The sequence below is a fragment of the Trachinotus anak genome, unplaced genomic scaffold, assembly GCF_046630095.1.
Source record: "Trachinotus anak isolate AG129_WGS33_773 ecotype Australia unplaced genomic scaffold, CSIRO_AGI_Tana_v1 ptg000011l, whole genome shotgun sequence".
Classification (NCBI taxonomy): Eukaryota; Metazoa; Chordata; class Actinopteri; order Carangiformes; family Carangidae; genus Trachinotus; species Trachinotus anak.
In genome coordinates this window covers 2,595,248-2,608,694 of record NW_027273862.1, presented here as the reverse complement: position 1 = coordinate 2,608,694, position 13,447 = coordinate 2,595,248, and the positions used below count along the sequence as shown (strand labels likewise).

At 39.6% G+C, this 13,447-nt stretch overlaps 1 long non-coding RNA gene across 1 annotated transcript; it reads left to right on the top strand.

Moving 5' to 3' along the window:
• The first annotated feature begins 1,291 nt into the window (after positions 1 to 1,291).
• LOC139628354 (uncharacterized) lies at positions 1,292 to 5,236 on the top strand. The gene is made up of 3 exons (XR_011692752.1): positions 1,292 to 1,641; positions 1,984 to 2,249; positions 2,781 to 5,236. It is a non-coding gene; the product is annotated as an uncharacterized lncRNA (long non-coding RNA).
• Positions 5,237 to 13,447: the final 8,211 nt, after the last annotated feature.

The following is a 13,447-nucleotide window of genomic DNA, read 5'->3' as shown; positions in this document are numbered from 1 at the left end:
ATCCACACGTAGCACTGAAATTATGTTGTCTTCTGTGACACTGGGAATCACTGATGTTCATGTCATGTCCATGTGATGTTTATAGGTGAACTGAACTGGAACTTAAGGTTGCAGATAGATTGTTCATTTGCACTATGACTATATGGTGTAATCAGTATTGATAACTATTGTATAATCAAAGCACACTTTTCCACATGGGCTTATAGTTGTTGGTGCATCTCTATTTTAAAGCCTGTGTCACTTTAAGAAAACCCTGTTAGCCCTTAGAAATGAAGGAAATTAATGAATCTGATTACGGCTTTGTCTAATAGCTTATGCATCACAATTTCCTGTTTTTAATCACTACAGTAGGACTGTGCAGCCCAAGGGCACTGTTTTAATTCTTTTGTGTTACCAGCAAATGCAGGAAAAAAAATTATAAGACTAATAATTGTTTTGCCAGGATCTAATAACAAGCAATAAAAACCAGCCAACCAGAATGCTGCCACCATACTCAATCTAGATGCTATTATTAGAAGCCCTCTTTTCATGTCTGTTTTCTTTTTTCTTCTTTTTTAATCTTTTTAGTCCATTTTACAATGTCTCTGATAATGTTGAATGGTTTTCACAGCTGATAAATATTTGAGTTTGCTTAGGAAAGAGGCTAATATTGGTCACATGAATAGAGAATGATCTTTTCTTTATGATTCATTATGATTTCTCACTTCTGGCCAATGACAGGCAGGCTGATAAAATATTTACAGTCTGCTGAGGAGACATTTAGTGGGGACACGTCGCAGCTGACGTGCACCTGCTCTTTAAGATCTTATGCATGTATGTATGTGTGAGTCTGCAGGTGTGTGTGTGTGTGTGTGTGTGTGTGTGTGTGTGTGTGGGAAGGATTGACCCACCTGTGTGTGAGTGAGACAGGAGTGTGATCTGTCTGCATTAAAAAAGGACAGAAAGGAATCACAAAGAGTGCCTCGCTCACATGCCATCATACTGGAACTGGCACTCTGTCAGTAACACAGCCATAAATGCTCTCTCTCCCTCCCTCTTTCTCTTGCTCTCCCTTTCTCCATTACATTCTCCTGCTCTTCCACCACCCTTTTTCCTTTGTCCTTCACTTAAAGGACACTGAAAGCACCTATTTACTTATTGACTTCACTCCTTCAGCTAAGAATGTAAAACTTTCTGAGAAGTCACAATTTATTAAGGGTTTATAGGCATTTATTAATGGCTTCATCAGTGGTTAATAAATTATCTAGTTGCTTATTTATGCTTGGATACTGACTAATAAATTATCTAATGTTTTCCAGCTAAATTATTAGCTGGTAATAAAGGTTGCCAGGTTGTGGAAAATCCTCCTCTATCCACACTTTCTGCAAGGTTTTAGTTAACCCTTTAAAGGAGCTATTTGTAAGTTTTGCTGTTGCTACAACAGCTGCCAACAGCTTCAGCCATTGTTGCATTTACAACACAAAAAGTTATAATATAAGCAGCGCTACTTCTTCAGGGCAAACTGGATGCCTCAGAAAGTGATGAGATGGGATAATCAGGCTGGGGCTGGCTGGTTAGCATGCTAACTTCCATAAAAGAAAAAAGTGATCGAAACAGAAGCAAAAAAAGGGGGTTGCCTTCCACCACTGGTGACAGCTCATGGTAAGTAAAGTTTGATGCTGAACTGGCAGGGTTTCTTCTACACTGTAAACAGCTGCAAATGCTAATGTTGGCTAGTTAGCAACAGCAAAACTTGCAAATAGCTCCTTCAGTGCAACACTAGTGTTATATTTATTTCATCTGAGGTTAAGGATGGATCCACATGATGTAAATCATCAGAGGGAGTACGTGAGGCTCTGTGCAGACGTCCATGTACCCTTTAATTTGTTGTGTCTGCGTCTACCTCTGCTCTTACAGGGTGCACCAACTGCACCCTCCTCCATGTGTTCTCCAAGCAGAATTAGAAGTATAATAAGCACAACTACATGTTTGTTGTGTCTGCAGCTATATAACAGAGGCCTTAGGAAGACCACAGACAGGAAAAGAACTGCAGGACATCCTGACCAAAATCTGATTTACTCGTTTATTTTTTGAGAACTTACACCTGAACAATTCATGGATTACAATAAGAACTTTTGTCAACATTTTTAATTGCAGTGGACTGACAAAGTTTTGCTGTTCTCTCTACATTTTCACCACAATATCTCCTTTAATTAACTATTCAAGTGACCCAAGCTGCAGACAAATTGTGTAAGATAAAACAGAATCAGGTATGTATGAATCTAATTCACTATGTTTTTATAAATTCAGAGTGAACTAATAACTATCCACCTGCTAATCTCTAGCTAAGGCAGATAATCCAGCCATCAACAAAAATAACACAACCACAAAGTACCCACCTCTGGTTTGTTCTGGTCTGTTTGGGCTGAGGTGACAGCTGTTAATCAAACTCTGGTCCGGTCTAAATAACTGTGTGGACTGTGGACTGTCATGTTTTCCTCATTATGGACCAAATGTGTGAGAGCATCTTAAAACTGACCAACTCAGAGTGGAAGACTGTGGTAAAAACAACTGCACGGTGAAGTTTATAGAAACGTTTTGTTCATGGTTAAGACATGCCGTCAACTCTCAGTAGCAGAGACGAGTCGCAGTTGCTTCAAATCCATTTTTACTGTTACATCTTTAGGCCATGAAATGTTTCTGTGGTAATAGTGCCCATTTCACGGATAAAACTTCCCAACAAAATGTCTTCCAGAGGGACTGAATACCTCAAAAGCCTCCTGTTCTTCTTCTTTCCACAGAGTGGTGGGTGTTCCAGCCTGGTGATGGTGAGGTCCATCTGGAAATGCTCAGAGCGTCCTGTCTCATAGCTGCTGCCATCACCTCTCATAGTATTTCACTGTTTTATGGACACAACCAGCTCTGGAGCTCTCCTTCTCCCTTTGGAGCTTCTTTGGAAACATCGGCCAGCGTTTTATTTACAACCTTTGAGACAGGCCTGTTCCCTACTGCGTTAGGTGTGTGCCTGGTGAACATGCTATGACTCAGCTCACAGATCTCCAGAAAAGTAGGAACGCATGTGTGGTTGCTGTGTCCAAGGATCTGTGTGCACCGTCTAAATGTGTCAGAGGTCCCACTGTGGGGCCTACATAAATCTATTTATGTCATCTAACGCTTTACATTTCAAGTTAGAGCTTTTTCATGACCTACCAGGTTTGATCATTTTGTTTTGCAGTTTGACATATCAGGAAAATATTTTCACTTTTGACACTGTAGGACTAACCAGTAGCATTCCTGTACCAAGGATTCAAAGACCACTTCTACAGGAGGTGGTGGTGTTATTTATCTGTTTTATTGTTTTATTTTGCTTTATATTACATTATTGCATTACATTATTATGCATTGTTGATCTAAAGGTAGGAAGCACTGGGTAATTCTGTGTTAATAAAATGTGAATAAAAAATACTTGAATCCAGAAACTGACAGATTTAGTCTCTAAGCCTAAAATCATGAGGCTTTCTGCCTGTAAAACAAACTACTACTGACTTCAAGGACCCACTTCTACCACTTAATTGTTGTAAAAAGTGCTAATGCTCGAATATGAGCAAGAAATAAATAGGAAGAAATGGAGAGCATCAGACTTTTTTTCAACCTGATAGAATATTTGCTTTGGCAAAGTATACTCGGTTTTATTTATGTTTTCCATGTGGTGATAAACTTCAAAGCTTTGACATCTCCTTTCACAAGAACGACTTTTTAAGTTCTTTTTTTACTCCTTTCATGGGATCTTAAAATTGTTCTATACAATATTATAGTAGCAGACCTAGACTGAGAGCTGCACCTCCCCCCCCCAAAAAACACACACTCTTTCCATTTTAATTTTTCAGATTAAATGTCTGTTTTATTGATTGTATGTTTTATGTCGCTCTCCCCATTTTTGCCCATCACTGGTCTTTTGGCATTTGGAGCAATTTTTTCAGTATCTGACCATCCAGTGTGTTCCTGTGCTTTGACACCCTTTGCGTTTGGTTAATACAGCCTGTAGGTATTATATAATGATGCTGCTTAATGTACTGTTTGTTTATGTTGTTGGCTGATTAGTAGATTCTTTAATGCAGTTTGTGTAGTTCACGTTTGTTTTTAAAAAAATTATATTTCATGTTCATTCTCCTCATACTTGCATTAGAAACTACTTCCTAAAAATGGAAATTCAAATAAAATTCCCTGATGTCTGTGAAATCAACCAATGACCTGTGACCCCTGGGATTTCTGATGGCATGATGTGTTTGTGTGTGTGTCTCTGTTCACGTGCACATGAAAATCTACCTTTGTGCATGCATATGTGTCTCTGTATACAACATACAGTGTGTAGAATGTAGGGCATCAAAAGACTTTGTGTGTATATTTGTCTGCACGTTAAATGTGTGGGTACATGCATGCATTTGTCAGTCAGTGACATTGTGTGTGTGTGCATGTGCGACATGCTAGCAGCCCCACTTGGCCAGCTGACAGGCCACTGTCTGATTATAAAGGCACTTTACTGGTATTAATATTAATGCCACTCCATTTTATTCAGGATGTCTGCCTGCCAATCCAATGAGACTGCACTTTCACGCTTTAAATGGTGTATGTATGTGTGTGTGTGTGTGTGTTTGACAGGAGGTGTGTATTTGAGTGTGGCTGCGTATGTGTGCGTACATGCATATTGATTCGTGTGTGTTTGCTTGTGTCTCTGGCATAAATGCAGTTGTCAGACAGAAAGAATCCTTCTAGTCCATTAGCACCAGGGCAGTTTTAAACTTGACCTCCTGCTTTTAATAAAATTATCTTAATTTCTCCATTGCATGTTTCCCTCACTAGTGTGTGTTTTTCTATTAAAACAGATAAAACAATATTCTTGCGACAAAGGGTTTGTCCCCAGGCAAAGACGAAGAAGTGTGAAGGAAATCAGAAATATTTTAAGTATGATCAGAAGCATTGATGGGCACTTGAGAGGGAAGGGCTCTCCATTCTTTCCAGCGTTTATTTCCTTCTCTCTATAATCACTATTCTTGTCTTTCAGGAATAGCCAAACACACAATTAAGTTTTTCACATTGACATATTTTTCTCTTTCTGTTTTCAGACATTGAGCAAGTACAAAACAGAGACTTAATAAATGCTACCTGCTGATCAAGGCAAACACAGACTCCTGCAGTGCAGCACTGAGAGTTTGATCAAATGACTATTTTATGACTCTGAAGTCGTCTCACAACATAAATACAGACCAATTACAACACCTTGATTGTGGTGCAGCTATATGTGTAGCTATTGAATAATGAGACTAATGCTGGTTTGACTTACATAAGCCCAGTCTTGTTATTCAAAAGCCACACCTTGTATTAGTAGTCAAAAGTGAAGACAGAAAAATTTTGAGATGACAGATATTTGTTCTTCCACACTACAACACAGCATTTTCAGTTTTATGCTCTAAGGAATTTTATTGAAAAGCAAAATTTTGGGAAAAAAAAACAAAACTAGGTGAAAACCTAATATACAGCTGGACCGTGTATAGTCAGTGTGCAAACGTGAGGCCATAGTTGAAAACTGTTGTGGAACCATTGCAAACAACTGACATTACTGTTGCATTGAGCCAGTTTCAGCCCGTTATCTGTTTGTCTTTCCTCCTCTCTGTGCTCACATATACAGTACTTAAATACAGCTGAATTCACAATAAAGCTGTTCTCATTTACATGTTTTCTGTTTATGTTGTCAGACAATTGAACAAGTTTGAAATAGTGACTAAAACGTGGCTCATTAAGACAACATGTTAACTTCTGAGCCATTTCCAAGCTGCTGCTCTGCTGTCTGACAAACTCACCAAACACATCGGTTAACGACAAAAACTGTGCTGTGATTTCATCTATATTTACTTGTCAAATGATGACTCAGAGAGAAAGTTAGAAGTGATAGAATATCAGAGCACAGCCTCTGTCTGGGTAACAAACTGATGCTCCATCTCTCTGCCACTCACTGATCAGAGCAGACACAGAAGCCCCTTTTCCACTGATCAAAAAACCTGCTAAGACCTGTTAACATCAGGCTTTTGTTGGCAATGGAAAAGGGTTTAAATGGATTTCACACCCTGGTCAAATGACTCTGCAGTGGACACGGGTATTTATTGGCTCCAGCTCCAATCTGCATTTATATAAATAAAAATTTTCGCTAATTTTCACATCTTTTCTTGCTGTAACGTCTTTCTGAGCACACAGATACCACAAGCTCCACAGCTACACTGACCTCGGAGAAACAAAAGTGAGCTGCAGCTCTGAAAGTTTTAAAAACACACAATCACTGATTGAAACACATCATACGGAGGCTCTGACACTTTAACACGCTTTTACCAGTTTGCAGGGCAGCTAGCAGGGTCGATCAGCTTTTATTAGCAGGTTTACCCGCGTTTAAAAAGCGACTTATACCCGCCAATTTTAGTTGAAAAAGGGGAGAGAGAGAGAGGGCATTTCTGGTGACTCTCTTCTAAGTAGCCAAGGTTTGTCCAAAAAGTCGCTGTTGTTTCTTGCAAAAAAAAAAAAAGTCCCTAAATCTAGCAACAAATGTGCAGGCTGCACACACTCCCCTAACAGAAACTTGATTGGTCAATGAGGAAACTCCAACTCAGTCACATGGCATTCAGCTGACCAATGGCTTAACAACAATCACTAAATACTATCATTCACTCAGTCACAGACATTGGCCTCGCTGTTTCGGGTGAGTCAGAAAGGAAAAAAGTGGATTAATGCCCCACACAGATGGACACAGAGGTGTTTATACAGCTCAGTGCACTCATGGTCTGAATCTGAGGCTGCAGAAGATTTCACTGTGAATACTTTCAAATCATTTTAAGAACAAAGAGTTTATCTATCAGACAAAGAGCCACTGGTGGCTTCATAAGCTAGTAGCCCCCTCCACACAGACACACAGACACCTCCCCCATGTGTGTCGGTGTTGTTTTTCTCTTGTTGTTGGTTGTTGTGTAGGTCGTCCTCTCCTCTGTCTGCCATCTGGGAAGGCTCTCTATCTCTCTCCATCCATTATAGCCATCCTGGGACAGAAACCCTTCAACACCAGTATGACCCGCAATCCCCACACACATAACATGTCTACATAACATGTAGACACACATGTTCACACCACACAAACACACGCACGTAACAGCAAACACACAAACACATTTAAATACAAACAAACACAAACTAATGGCAGCACACTGACCTCAAACATGCACAGACCTGCAAATAGTGTACAAGAAAAATACAGACTGTCTTTGCTTTTGTGCTTAAATGTGCACCAAACGCACAAATGCAGGTATATAATAACTGTAAGGAGATAATTCAAACAAACAATAAAACAAGAAAAATACAGTTGTTGCCAATATCTTTCAGACCTGGGTCTGTAATCTGATTTCTGTTGGTATTTCTCTCCTTTCTCTATATATAACTGTGACAAAACATAGATGTGTGATGTATCATCCAGATCATCCAGTCTAACAATCCAATTTGCTGGATCAGTATCAGCCACAAAAAAACACTTTTAAGTTATATAAGTTATACTTTTAAGTTATATATATATATATATATATATATATATATATATATATATATATATATATCTAGAAAATAGATAGATTGATAGATGGTTCACACAGAGGCAAAGACTTGGACTGACAAACTTGATACTACAGGCTTGACTTTTTTTCTATCTAAAGCTCATATGGCTGTAGGAACAAAGCCCTCTGCACATGGGTATTCTGTACCTGAGGCCAGAGGGACCGGTGAAGTGCTGGACGGCGCGTGGTCTGGGTCATGCGTGATTGTGAGTGCTTTGCTGATCAGGAATGAGGGGACGCAGCAGCTGAATGAGTTATCTTTAAAAGTTTGTTCTTATTTGTAGGTGTAAGCATATGGAAAAAACAGATGGCTCAATAATTCTAGGGTACAGGAGAAGGAGATGGGGTTGGACAGACACACGCTGTGGTACACTGATTGAAGCTGTGCTTACTGTATAGTAGGTATCTGAAATACCACTTCATCACCACTTCAACCTTCTACTTCCTCTTTAAAGGTGACATTGGCCGACTACTAGTCTAGAAGAATCATTGTGAATTCAGCATCAAACTTCATTCCTTTACTCACCAACAACTGTCTCCAGTGGTGGAAAAACACGCCAATGTTAACTCTTGTCTCTATCATGTCTTTTCTTCTACTGAAGGTAGCATGCTAACCAGCTAGCCCCGACCCATCTCATCACTTTCACTATAGTCTCACTATAGTCTCCAATCTGCCCTGGAGACGTAGCGCAGCTCAGAGGCCGTATTATAACCGCTTGTCTTGTTAATGCAGCGATGGCCGAAGGTCTTGGAAAACAACAATCACCACTGCCTGCTCCCAACAAGAAACCACGTTCTGCGGGAGAGAAAACTTAAAAACTACTTAGTGAAGGTATTGACGGTTAACTAAACTTAAGAAAATAAGTTCAATAAACTGAAAGTTTAATTGACTGTTTAGTCACACAGTCATTAGAGATCTGCTTGTCTGACATTTCTCAGCCTAAACAGTCAGTTTGTCATTTTACATTAAGAACTTGGATCTGCAGCTCATTTTGTATTTAAGATCCAAGGCTTCTCCCACTTTCTTTGTTAAATTATAAGTGTATAAATAAACTACCCTGACTACCTTACTTTACATTAACATGTATTACAGACACATATGACTGGGTTCCTCAAATTTAACTCTCAAACAATGCATGCTGGGAGGTCTGTTCATATCTTAGTTTTGTTTCTTTAAAAACCTAATTCAATGATTTGAGTGAACTGTCAGCATCATTGATTAAATTCATAGTTTCAAGTCAACAGAACTCAAGTTAGAACAACTGATGCTCTGATGATAAAAACTAGACAATCTGAGTTTAACTTGAAACTAACAGAACCTTCATATTTACACATTTACAAGTTAATGAGAAAAGATTAATTCATGTTCTGGTCTGATATGACCAGTAGCTCATGGTGGCTAATATTAGCTAATGTTAGGAAACAGATTCAACTGAATTTTCACTCTATGTTGAATTTTTTTACTATAATTTCATTATTACCACTTAACAAAATATTTATTAAAATTATGATTAGAAGTTAATCCTCAGGTCAGTTGTTTTACAATAAATAAATAAATAATAAAAATAAAAATATTTCAATTTGTTCCTTATTTGCTCTGAATAATTTTAGGAATAATGACTATTAAACTGTTTCACCTAACTTCAAGAATTTACAATGGTTGTTGGAAGCACATTTGCAAATATAAGAAATCAGCAACTGAAAAACTACTAGACAAAGCATCTCAAGGTAGAATAAGTACACAAAAATGGTGCCTGCCTCAATATAATAATAACTTAAGTGCTAACCATGTACAAAGTGACGAACTGACAACCTACCAAACTTCCTCTCTTTTTTTAAAAGACTTCCCTCATTTTTCCTCACCAATCTGTCCTTGTGAACACATCCGCCTACTGATGACCACCTCCCCACTCTGGTCCCTCCCTCAGTTGTAGCGAGCTAGATACAGAAAGAAAGAGAAAGCCAGGCGAGGATGATGATGACGTCAGGCAGGAACTCTGTGCAAAGCTCCGGGTTATCAAACTCATTAATCTACATGCCATAGTTCCCGGATGAATAATTGTACATAGAATTTATCTGCCAGTGTGATAGCTACAGCTCGGCTCTCCCTGCGCCAGAACCAACACTGCACTGTGTCTCAGTCTTGTAATTATTACACACTTTGTCTTTGCTTGGGGTAGAGGTGAGTGGAAGCTGGGTGATTTGGAAAACAGAAACACACTCCCACCTCTTGTTTTTCAGCTTTTCATAAGGAATCCTCTCAGGGTGATGGTTAATAATGCAGGGAGACCAGTAGCTGCAGTTAATGTTCACATCAGAGTGGGAAAAAATGTGATCTCAGGAGCTGTGGTTACCTCCGCACGTCTGATTGAGATCATTAAGTTTGAGGATTTTGGGTCAACTCTTTACGTGGTAAATGATTTAACACAGTTTGATGTTTACATGCATAGAAGTGAGGGATATGTCATGCATTACGTCACACATATGCATATGTCCCCATGCATTTACATCAAGACGGAGGACATGAGCAGAAAGGCTACAGCCATAGAGGTCATCAGGTTGAGTTGTTAATGTGGTACAAATTGTCCTTTCATCAGTTTATGAAAAGGTTTGAAATGTCTCTCTGCAACTGATTGAAAATTCATGTTTATTTTGATGTTTATATGGAGCATTTTTATTCTGTCTGGGCTTTTAAACTCATTTTAATCGGAATACCTACCGACTTTGTCTATTTTATGACCATGGATGGGCTGGTTTGAGTGTTTCTGAAACTGATGATCTCCTGGGATTTTCACACACAACAGTCTCTAGAGTTTTGTGCAAAAAACAAAACAAAACAAAAAAAAAAACACCTTGTTGATGAGAGAGATCATGGTATGGATGAAGACCACGTAAGGTTCCTCTCCTGTCAGGCACGAACAGAAACTTGAAATTGCAGTGGACACAGACTCACCAACACCAGACAGTTGAAGACTGTAAATGTAGTCTGGTCTGATGAACCTGGATTTCTGCTGAGGCAGCAGATGGTCAGGTCAGAGTTTGATGAATCCATGGACCCAACCTACCTTGTGTCAACAGTCCAGGCTGGTGCTATTGTAATGGTGTGGGGAATGTTTCCTTGGGCTTCTTATTACCAACCAATCTTCATTTGAATGCCACAGTCTGAGTATTGTTGCTGACTATGTTCATCCCTTCATGGCCACAGTTTTCCATCTTCTAACAGCTACTTCCTGCAGGATAATGCTCCATGTCACAAACATGAACATGTCAGTCAGTTCAGTGAACTTCAGTTTCCTCCAAGTCTCCAGACCTGAATCCAAACACCTCTGGGATGTGGTAGATCAGGAGGTTGGCTGCTTGAATGTGCAGCTGATGAATCTGCAGAAATGATGTGATGTTGTCAAGTCAACATGGAGCAGAGTCTCAAAGGACAGTTTCCAACATCTTGTGAAATCAATCACAAAGATTAAGGCGGTTTTGAGACTAAAGAGAGGCCTTACCATATATTAGTATGGTGTTCCTAATAAAGTGATCAGTAAACAGAATTACATTTATGGTTAATACTTTTGCATAGTAAAATTTTCTTGTGAAATACTGATAGTCCCTTTAGGCTTTTAAAGTTATTCAAATTTAACAATATAAGATTAATGTACACACTAAATTAAACTTGTAATAATAAAGGTGCAAGTAGACATTGCTGCATCGTAAGTGGTCACAAGTCACAAAGGCTGGGAGACACAGACGTACAACACGTAAGATACCAAAGGGCAGCTAACCAAATGGGCACCGGTGGACATGCAGCAGTCCCAGAACCTCACAGGTTCAACACCTACCTGTTCAAGTCAGATCAGAGTTAAAGACCCTCTTACACACAGTAGAACAACTCATCAGTGAGGAGGTGGATGGAGAGAGGAGGGTGCACTGTACCCACGGGGGCCACTCCAGCCCAGACGATGATGACAGTTTCACCCTGACTTGAGGCCAGAGAGAAAACTGCTTATGAAATCTTTTGTTGCTTGTGTTTATGTGTGTTTGTGTGTGTCTGTGTGTGTGTTTGATATGCAAGTATGCTAAATGACAGTGCACAGACACCCACATGGCAAAACGTGTAAATATCTAAAAGCTGCTTGTTGGTTCCTTTGTCTTTTTGATCAGTGTAGTCTCCAAATGAAAGAGGAGCAGGGAACATGAAAGAACAAATAACAGGCTTGTTGGCAAAGGTGGGTGAGCACAGCGAACGGGTAAACAGACTGTGTGTATTTCCAGCTCTTAATGCTATTTATCTTCAAACAACTCGTTACCACTGTGTGTGTGTGTTTCTGTGGATGGCTTGCTTTATTATACTCGTGGGGTCCAAAACCAGGGAGCCTACTATACTTGTGGGGTCCAACAGCTTTGTGGGGATCAAAACGCTGGACCCTAAAAGTCTAAATGCCAAAGACTTGGTTTTGGGTTTTGGTTTGGCAGTCAAATGCATTATGTCAATGACAGGTTCCCAAAAATACAGTAAATCAAGGATTTGTGTGCGTGTGTGTGCATCCTGCCTTCCTTGGCTGTCACGCATGATTTTAGGAATGATAGTGCCTAATCCAATATGCTGTCATTCCTTATGATATTTATGACAAACCCTTTGGCCAGATTTGTACCCTCAGTGCTTTAGAACATGCCTCAGCCTGCTGAATTAACAGGGTGGCTCTGATGGAGACTTTCACCACTGACATATTTACATCCATTTGTCAGTCCTATTGTTTTGCTTGTTTACGATGTATCACGAAAAACACAATTTTTTTGGAGTGTTTCCGTCTGCTGACTCAGGTAGCAAAATAAAACTTCTGGCTCAGTATACACCCCAGTACAGCCCGAGTCTGGCCTATACACGTCCACATCTGGGTAGATGCTAGTTGTTTTCCTCTGGTGTTGACTGACAGCTGGAATATTTTCTGTGTGTGCACCAGAATTGGCCTATATGTGGAGGTAGCATCTGACAGTCACAATGGCCAGACTTGGGCCGTGAAATCGGGGCCATACTGGACCAGAATAAACACAAGCATGTGGCCCAGGTAAGGGCCAGATGTATCTTTGTATCAGTGGAGATGAATGAAAATAAATCATATTACTATAAATTGTAGCTACACCAAAAAAATAGAAAAAAGAAACAAACAAACACACTCAAAAATTAAACAAAGGATAAAGGATAATGTTTTAGTGTCAGATTTTCAACATTTACTATACAACCTTTGCTAATCCAATGTAATTCTTTGAGATCATGCTCAAGAAATGCTCTATGAATAAAGTGTATTATTTATTTGTTTATTTTTGCTGGTAACACAGTCTTAATTTTCTCTGGAGTCACCTAATTACTTTATTCTTTATTCAAAATATTGTGATACTGCTGCAATTTCATCAACATTTCTCATTTCATTTTTTTATCTTGCAGATAAAAGATGTGTGTGTGTGTGTGTGTGTGTGTACAGGAGCCTGAACCTAGCTTGTCCTTGAGACAACCTCCAATTGCAGATCGGACTCAAAGACAGCACTCTGTGTTTAATTTGTTTTTACCAGCTGGAAGGTCATCAAGCCTGAAACAAGTGTGGTGGAAGGTTTGGGTGGGTGGGGTAAGGGTGTGGGGGAGGGTGGGGGAGCATTTCCTCTGATTATAAAAGCTTAAACAGATTCTCTCCCAATGTCACATTTATCATTTTCAAACAGCTAATATCTTTGGATGAAACTGAAAAGGACGGTGACCCTACCCTGCAGCGGCGGTGGACAGAGCAGAGGATGGAGGGAGCGAGGGAAGACACGGGTCAACCTTCAGATGTCCCCGG